The 8,523-nt window shown below is 42.3% G+C and overlaps 1 long non-coding RNA gene across 1 annotated transcript in view; it reads right to left on the reverse strand.

The window, feature by feature from the left end:
* Positions 1–912: 912 nt before the first annotated feature.
* Positions 913–8,523, reverse strand: part of LOC116817593 (uncharacterized) — a 19,918-nt gene continuing 12,307 nt past the window's right edge. Inside the window, exon 3 of the long non-coding RNA XR_004371974.2 lies at positions 913–1,720. This is a non-coding gene — a long non-coding RNA (uncharacterized LOC116817593). The remainder of the gene's footprint in view (positions 1,721–8,523) is intronic.

Below are 8,523 nucleotides of genomic sequence, written 5' to 3' on the forward strand. Positions count from 1 at the left end.
TTGATAATTGCTGGCATTATGGAAATAAGCAATAAATTCAAATGGTTCAGTTTTCAAAGAAACAACATGGATGAGACGCAACTGCAGTATGACTGTAATGTTCCCCTGGTGTTTTCTGGACTGGTGATCTGCTAGGTCGCTCCAATCCTCAACTCTGGGAGCCAGCCTTAACCTGCTCTGCTGTGAGAACCCCCACTCCTGGGCTGTTCATGCACAGCCTCTAGCATGTAAGCTGCTCCCAGCTACCTGAGTGAGCATTTTTGGCCAGCTGCTGCTTAGATTGTGCAACCAAATGACACTAGCCAATATCTGCGGTCCCAGACACAACCCTGGGAACCTCCATCTTGCAGTGTTCAGTTATGCCTGCTGGACGCTGCAAGCTTATATGAGTTTGTAAATTTAACAAAGAAATTGATATGCACCAGGCTTGTTATCCCAAGGGGAGGATGTGACAAAGTGGGAATATTCTTAATATTTTCTCAGAGTGCTGTGTGGGTGCCTCAGTTTCCCCTATGCATTTCTCGAGTGTCTAGGGGTGTGTGATTGTTGCAGAGCCCTAGGGAGGCAGTGTGAACCTGTCTGCACAGAGAATGGCCAACACCCTGTCTCCTGGCAACTGATGGCCTGGACCCCTCCTCTGTGAAGGGGACAAAGAGATCAGGTGACCTCCTGGCCCAGGAAAGAGACAAAGGTGAGAGAGTTTTCAGTTTGGAGCTGGCTGGGAAGAGGGAGGGGAGCCCAGACAGGGCTCTGGCCTCCCTGCCCCCACCCCCCGCCACAAGATGGACCTAACTGAGGAGGTCCTGTTGTCTGTACCTACAAGACCTGTCTTGGACTGTGCTCCCGTCGTCTAACATCTCTGACATGCTTCAAACCAAATGCACTGCTTCAGGTAGAATAAACAAATTTATTAATTACAAAAGATAGATTTTAAGTTATTATAAGTCAAAACACAAGAAGTCAGAGTTGGTCAAATTAAATAAAAGCAAAACCCATTCTGAGCTGATCGGAACACTTTCAGTGCCCTTACAAACTTAGATGCTTCTCAACACAGGCTGGCTGGTTGCCCTTTGTCAAGGCTCTCTCCTTTGATCAGTGCTCCAGTCGCTTGGTGGTGGTTTCTGTAGTTGGAGTTAGAAGAGAGATCACATTGCAAATGTCTCTCCTTTTTATCATGTTCTTTCTTCCCTCTTGGCTTTGCATCCCACCCCTTGAGAGTCAGGTGAGCATTACCTCATCGTAGTCCCAAACTGACCAAGGAAAGGGGGGTGACTCATTCGAGAGTCCAACAGATCCGTTGTTGCTGCCTAGGCCAGTATATTTTGTTCCTGTGAGTCTGGGCTGGGTTTGTCCCATACATGCCCTGATGAGGTGTGAACTGCCCCTCTGTTCTTGGAGACTTTTGCCTGGGCTTGTTTTAAGCCATGAGGACACATTTTCAGCCTCACAACTATATACATGAAATTACAACCTATAACATTACTATAACAACAGTGCTCAGTGCATCATGAGCCTTCCGAAGACACTCAACAAGACAAACGTTGCATTGGATACCACACAATCATATTATAAGGATGAATATGGAGGTGCAAGGTGTTCCCCCAAGGTACAGAGTGTCTATCTTTTATCAAAGTCATTTAAAAGAAAGAGCAATTTATGAGCACTTTCAACCAGCATTTGATGATCTTTCATTGAAGAGAGACTTGCTGAGTTGAGTTATCTGGAAAAGATTGAGACAGAAGGTATTAATTACAGACTTTTCTTTTGAATCCATAACCAGACTAGACTGAGTGCCCTCTCTTGGGGAGTAGGAGACGAGCTGTGTCATTTTGGGCTTTGTCATAAATTTAAGCACGGCCAAGAACTGGTGATTGGGAATATGAAGGGGGAGACATTGCCACAACATTTAGGCCTATTGCTTGTACTGGGTTCCTCCACCTTTCCCCATTCCCATGATACCCACACCACAACTGCCACAGGAGCTGCTGTTCACTCTAACAATTTCCTGGGAGAACAGTCATGAGAGAGAATAAACACATTCTGTGGGTCTGTGAGAAATTATTCGGCTCCTGTCAGTAGTAGGGCTGCTTTCTATGCTCCATTCTTTGCAACAGCCCAGTGTTCCAATGTCACTCCCATGCCCAGCATAATGTGCCCTCTGTCTGGACAGACACTGATCCCCACAAGACTTTTTTCTTATCTCCACAACTGGCTAAATATCCCCATATGCTTGATATTGACAACTGCAGTACTTTTCTGAAATTGCACCCTGCAATCCACTGGAGCCCTGCTGTCATTACTATGAGGATTTTTTATCTGAAGCTCTTGGCAGAGTCTATTGTTCTTTTGGATACACTAGGTCCAAGATTAACACACCTTGTGCTGCCTGCTGGCAGCACACAGGGTCTCCTTTAGTCCTGGCCTTGGCTCAGCAGTTATGGAAGCAACTACAGGCTACACTAACAGTATTATGATTAAGGTATATGGTATATTTGTGGGGTTATCTCCCATTCAACTTGAAAAATCTAAAATTAAGTTATCACTTCTAAAAAGTGGACTCAAATAAAAGGAGCAGAATCCTGGTAGTTAGCCTGATTGGTAATTCCACCAAAACGTGGATTGTGTCAGAACTTGCCTAGTAAAGTATAAAATGGTCCATTATACACAAAACCAGCAGGGGGAGCTAGACATTATCTGAGTGCAGCTGTGAAGTGGCTGGACAAGAGAATTGTAATGGGGATGTAGCTGAAGGGGGTCCTTCCACATCCTGGTCTGATGCCTGAGCATATTTTCATTAAAACAAATTCTTGGATAAAAGTGACTTACTCTGTGTCAATTGGTTTGCAGCACTTACCATCACACGTTTACTCAGCGCAGAGCTAAGAGGATCACAGTAACTAGCAGAATCAGTGTAATAATCCCAAGGACTGCAATAATATACAACCAGCCTGAGCAATTAGAGGTGGGACCTGCCCATAAGAAAAGGAAGAGGTGGTTTGCAATGGAATGAAGCTGCTGACGTTTAGCACTGTGTTGTTTGTTTTGCCTCCCAGAGAAATACCTTTTCCATCACTGGAGAAAACTCATACCCATAGTCTGCTCAGCTCTAAATTTTAGCCTGAAAATGTGAACTTCAAAGGCTGAAAACCCAGAGAGCAAATAAAAAGAACCCCAAATGTACTATCTTTAAGGTCTCCAAATTTTTAAGCCAATCTCTAGATTTTGGAGACCTGACCCATAACGGTGAATGCTTGTGTTTTTACTTTATAGAAGTGGTAAATAACCTGAGCCTTATGAAGAGATGGAAAGCAGGTAGGGCTTGAGAGTGAATCTCCAACACAATGGGGGAGAAGCAAAGGGCAGGGCAAGGAAATGGTTTGATACAAAGAAGACAAAGAGCTGCTTATTGCCATTCCTTAGTGCTTATGCATAGCCCTGCCAATGCCCCTCAGTCCTGCCCTGCAGCCCCTGCTATTCCAGTCCTGGGCTCCCCACACAGCTCTGCCAATGCCCCTCAGTCCTGCCCTGCAGCCCCTGCTATTCCAGTCCTGGGCTCCCCACACAGCTCTGCCAATGCCCCTCAGTCCTGCCCTGCAGCCCCTGCTATTCCAGTCCTGGGCTCCCCACACAGCTCTGCCAATGCCCCTTAGTCTTGCCCTGCAGCCCCCCTGCTATTCCTGTGCTTTAGTCTTCCTTGAGGAGAAACCTGCCATTCATGCCAACCTATGCTATTCTGGGGGGACCGTACCAAGATTTACAAGAGGACCACCAAACTCCTCTTAAGTTTTGAAGTAATCGGGATTTTAACACAAGCTTTCAGAGGTAAAAGGCAGTTTCTCTAATCTATTCTTCTGGAAAGACCATCTATTACATTTATGATGTGGGGGGGAAAAGTTTAATCCATTAATCCTCACCTCCATCATTTCTTCTCCCACTCATAATGTTTGTTTTAACATCCATTCATTTCTTCTTCCCAGACCCATTCCTCCACATTTACCTTGTTCTCGCTAAGTGAAATTCCCTGTCTGTTGCTGGAGCTAGGCTGCTGCCCCCCTGTGGTTTTTTAAAGGTATTTAAATAAGGAGAGGGAAGTGGTTATGAGGCATTTCAGCCTGGAGGGTATTAGAACAAAACGTTGAAAACCTGAAACAGCTAGGTGTTTACAATGGAAAAGGCAACAAACACTTAGCAGGGCTAAGAGGGACACAGCCCTAGTAATATGTCAACACACCAGAGTCACAAACAAGATTTGTTAGGCCAGAGGCTAATCCCAGTTACACTGGTGTAAAATTAGGAGGAACTTCACTGAAGTCAACCAAGTTTTTTCTATATTTACACCATTGTAATTGAGATCAGATTCTGACCCACTCTGTCTTCAGGTTGTCCACCACGCTTTACCAAGACACACATACTGAGACATTTGGTCTGTCTTTTATTTGTGGTAAGAAAGGCAGATTAACCTAACAATGGAAAAATATCGTGTGTGCTCGTTTAGCATTTTTCTGTGGTTAGTATTGCCTCTAAAAATATCTTAAATGCTCCTGTTGTTTTCCGTTCATTCATGAAGTGTTATTTAGAACATGCTTTATATTATCAGTAATGATGAAAATTAAAAGGCACAAACAGAGTATTTACAGGGTGAATAAATAGCTCAGATTCATCCCTGGTACACTTCCTCTGGCTTCAGTGGAGTAACATAAGGGATTAATTTGCTTTCTGGTTTAACCCTCTAGTTACTCTATAATAACTTTTCTTTCAGTGTCTCAATCTCATCTTTATTACTCTTATTCTTCCTTTTCCTCGGTTTTCATTTAACATAGATAAGTAAGATTTAAAATGAACATCTTCGCTACAATCATATTCACTTTTAAAAACTGTGTTAACTTTCAGAGCTGGTTTCAAAAATGGAAAAAAAACATAATATATTTTAAGATAATTTCCCTTCAAAATAACTTTTTAAAAATTTATTAGAATTTACTAAAAATGTAGTCAAATTTTATTACCCTCTTTTGTTTATCATTTATCATTTCCACAATAGGAAATTTTCTAAAATGTTTCTAAATTTTGAAAGTGAGTAAGCTGACCAAGACATTTTAAAATAATTTAGAAAATCCCCAATAAATGAAGGATTTTGATAAAAATATCAATTATATTTAAAAATTTATAACCCCCAATGAAATATAATTTATTTGTAAAATTCTTTGCATTTTTAAATTGTTAGACTAGCTATGCTTACTTTCTATTTTCCCCTAAATAACAAAAACAATCTACAACTGTCATGGTGGGATTTTAAAATATGTTCATTGTTGTCCTAACTGCTCCAACTGAAGTCATTGAGTTCAGTACAAATAGGGTTAAGTCAGTGCTGAGCACTCTTGAAAATTCCAATCAAAATGTTTTTTTCTTAGAGTTTTTTATTTACTGTTTGTTCATAGAGTGAAGTTTCTTTAGCCTTTGTCTAATATGCACTTTCTGAAAATATGTATGTTATTGTATGTTGTTATATTTATGATAAACTACATACAACTTTTTCAACAGTAATGTGAATATACGTAAATATATCTGTGTACAGATACATAAAGAGAATGTGGTGATAGTTGTGATGGATGTAGCTACAAAACTGGTGAGTTTTCTGTATTCTACCATTACATTTCTATACTCCAATCCTGCAAATACACACATGCTTAACTATATTATTGGGAACCTTACTATCAGACAGCCGACTCCCATTTAAACCAAATGAGAGTTAGGCTTCTAAGCAGGTTAGGCATCTATCTGCATCTTTAGTTATCTAAATACCTCTGAAAATATGGCCTAAATCACTTAGCCTGGTCTACACTACGGGGTTGGGTCGAATTTAGCTGTGTTAGGTCGATTTAAAAATGACTGCGTTCCATCAACCTAAAAGGCTCTTAAAATCCACTTCTGTACTTCTCCCTGACGAGGGGAGTAGCGCTAAAATTGACCTTGCTGAGCTGAATTTGGGGTAGTGCAGATGCAAATCGACAGTATTGGCCTCCAGGAGCTATCCCAAAGTGCTCCATTGTGACCACTCTGGACAGCACTTTGAACTCCAATGCACTAGTCAGATACACAGGAAAAGCCCTCGGTACTTTTTAATTTCATTTCCTGTTTGGTCAGCATGACGAACTCAGCAGCTCTCAGCAGCCCAGGTGACCATGCAGTCCCCCCAGAATCGTAGACGGTAGAATGTTTCTATGCTCCCCCATCATCTCCATCCCTGAGGTTACTGCAGATTAGAAGGCGAAAAAAACTCACTCACGATGACATTTTCCAAGCTCATACAGTCCTCCTACACTGATAGGGCACAGTTTAATGCATGGAATCATTCAGTGGCAGATGCCAGGAAAGAATTAAGTGAGAGCGAAGAGCGGAGGCAGGATGCGATGCTGAGGCTAATGGGGGAGCAAAACGACATGATGAAGCACCTGTTGGAGCTGCAGGAAAGCCAATGAGAGCACAGACCCCCGCTGCATCCACTGTATAACCACCTACCCTCCTCCCCATGTTCCATAGCCTCCTCACCCAGACTCCCAAGAATGCGGGTGGGAGGGGGAAAGGCTCCAGGCACCCAGCCACTCCACTCCAAAGGATGGCCCAAGCAACAGAAAGCTGTAATTCAAACAGTTAGATTTTTATTGTGGCTACAATAAGCAATGTGGCCTTGTCCTTTCCTCCTCCTCCACCCCACTGGGGCTACCTTGTCCGTTATCTCTTTTTTTAAAAAAATTAATAATGAAAGAATGTATGGTTTCAAAACAATAGTTACATTATTTCAAAGGGGGAGGGTGATTGGCTTACAGGGATTTAAAATCAACAAAGGGGGTGGGTTTGCATTAAGGAGAAACACACACAAATGTCACACCGAAGCCTGACCAGTCATGAAGTTGGTTTTCAAAGCCTCTCTGATGCGCAGTGTGCCTTGCTGTGCTCTGGTGTCTGGTTGCTCAAAATTGGATGCCTGTCTATTTGCCTCAACCTCCCACCCCGCCATAAACATCTCCCCCTTACTCTCACAAATATTATGCAGCACACACCAAGCAGCAATAACCGTGGGAATGTTGGTTGCAGTGAGGTCTGACCAACAGCACCAGCAAGCTTTTAAACATCCAAAGGCGCATTCTACCACCATTCTGCACTTGCTCAGCCTATAGTTGAACTGCTCCTTACTACTGTCCAGGCTTCATGAGCCAAGGAAGCAAGGGGTAGGCTGGGGTAGGTGCGACCACGCAGTGCTGCCAGCTGGGAGAGCAGCCTGAAGCAGAAACCTCCAGCTCACATGATAGAATCATAGAATCACAGAATCATAGACTTTTAAGGTCAGAAGGGACTATTATGATCATCTAGTTTGACCTCCTGCACAATGCAGGCCAGAGAATCTCACCGTGTATCAAACCTGTGTCAACTCTAACTACTTTTGGTGCAATAGTATCTAATTTAGAAAGATATGTGTGTTGGTTTAAAGACTGCAAGTGGTGAAGAATCCACTATATCCCTAGGTAAGTTGATCCAGTGGTTGATTACCCCTACTGTTAAAACTTTCAGCTTTATTTTTAGTCTGAATTTGCTAACCTTGGCTTCCAACGATTGGATCTTGTTATGCCTTTTTTCTTTCTACATTAGAGCTATGTACTCTCAGAAATATGTTCCTCTGTGTATTTACTTGGTAGGCAGTGATCAAGTTACATCCTAATTTTCCCTTTGATGAACTCGGTGTATTGCATTTTAGTCTCTTGTGGCAAGGTACGGTGTATTTTCCAGATCTCTAATTGCTCTTTTTGCTCTTTTCTGAAGTTTCCAATTCTTCAACATTCTTTTTGAAGTGTGGACACTAGAATTAGGTACAGTGCTCTGTTATGCTATATGTAGAGGTAATACCATCTCTCTACTCTTACTTAATAACCTCCTTTTTCTATAGCTAAGGATTGCAGTTGTATTCTTAAAGACAGCATTGTATTGGGAGCTTATAGTTCTGTTCCATGACGTGTAAGCCTTTTTCTAGAATACAGTCCCTCAATCTGTAGGAGCGACCTACATTTTTTTATTCCTGTGTGTATGATCTTGCATGTGGCTGTAGTAAAATGTCTGTGTTGCTCAAATGAGCCCACTATACTAAGCAGTCCAGGGCAGTACCTGGCCCAAGCTGGGGAAGCTAATGATCCAACCAGCGGACCAAATTCGGAGATGAATCCTGGTCACGTGCCATCTGAGACATATTACGCATTCACTAAGAAGTCTGTCTAACTGACCTGTCCCCCCTTCATTATTTACTACTCTACCAGTTTTCTTTTATATTTTCTTCCAAATCATTGAGAGAGCTGTTGAATAGCATTTGGCTGAGCGCAGATATGGCAGTACCCCTTAGAAACACCTCCATAGGATGGTGATTCCCCATTTCAGTTATTTTTGTGATCTATCAATTAACATGGGCTGCATTAATTTTTTGTGTGTAGTGCTATTTTATTGGAATGTCATGTGGGACTAAGTCAAATCCCTTACAGA

The sequence above is a fragment of the Chelonoidis abingdonii genome, chromosome 1, assembly GCF_003597395.2.
Source record: "Chelonoidis abingdonii isolate Lonesome George chromosome 1, CheloAbing_2.0, whole genome shotgun sequence".
Classification (NCBI taxonomy): Eukaryota; Metazoa; Chordata; order Testudines; family Testudinidae; genus Chelonoidis; species Chelonoidis abingdonii.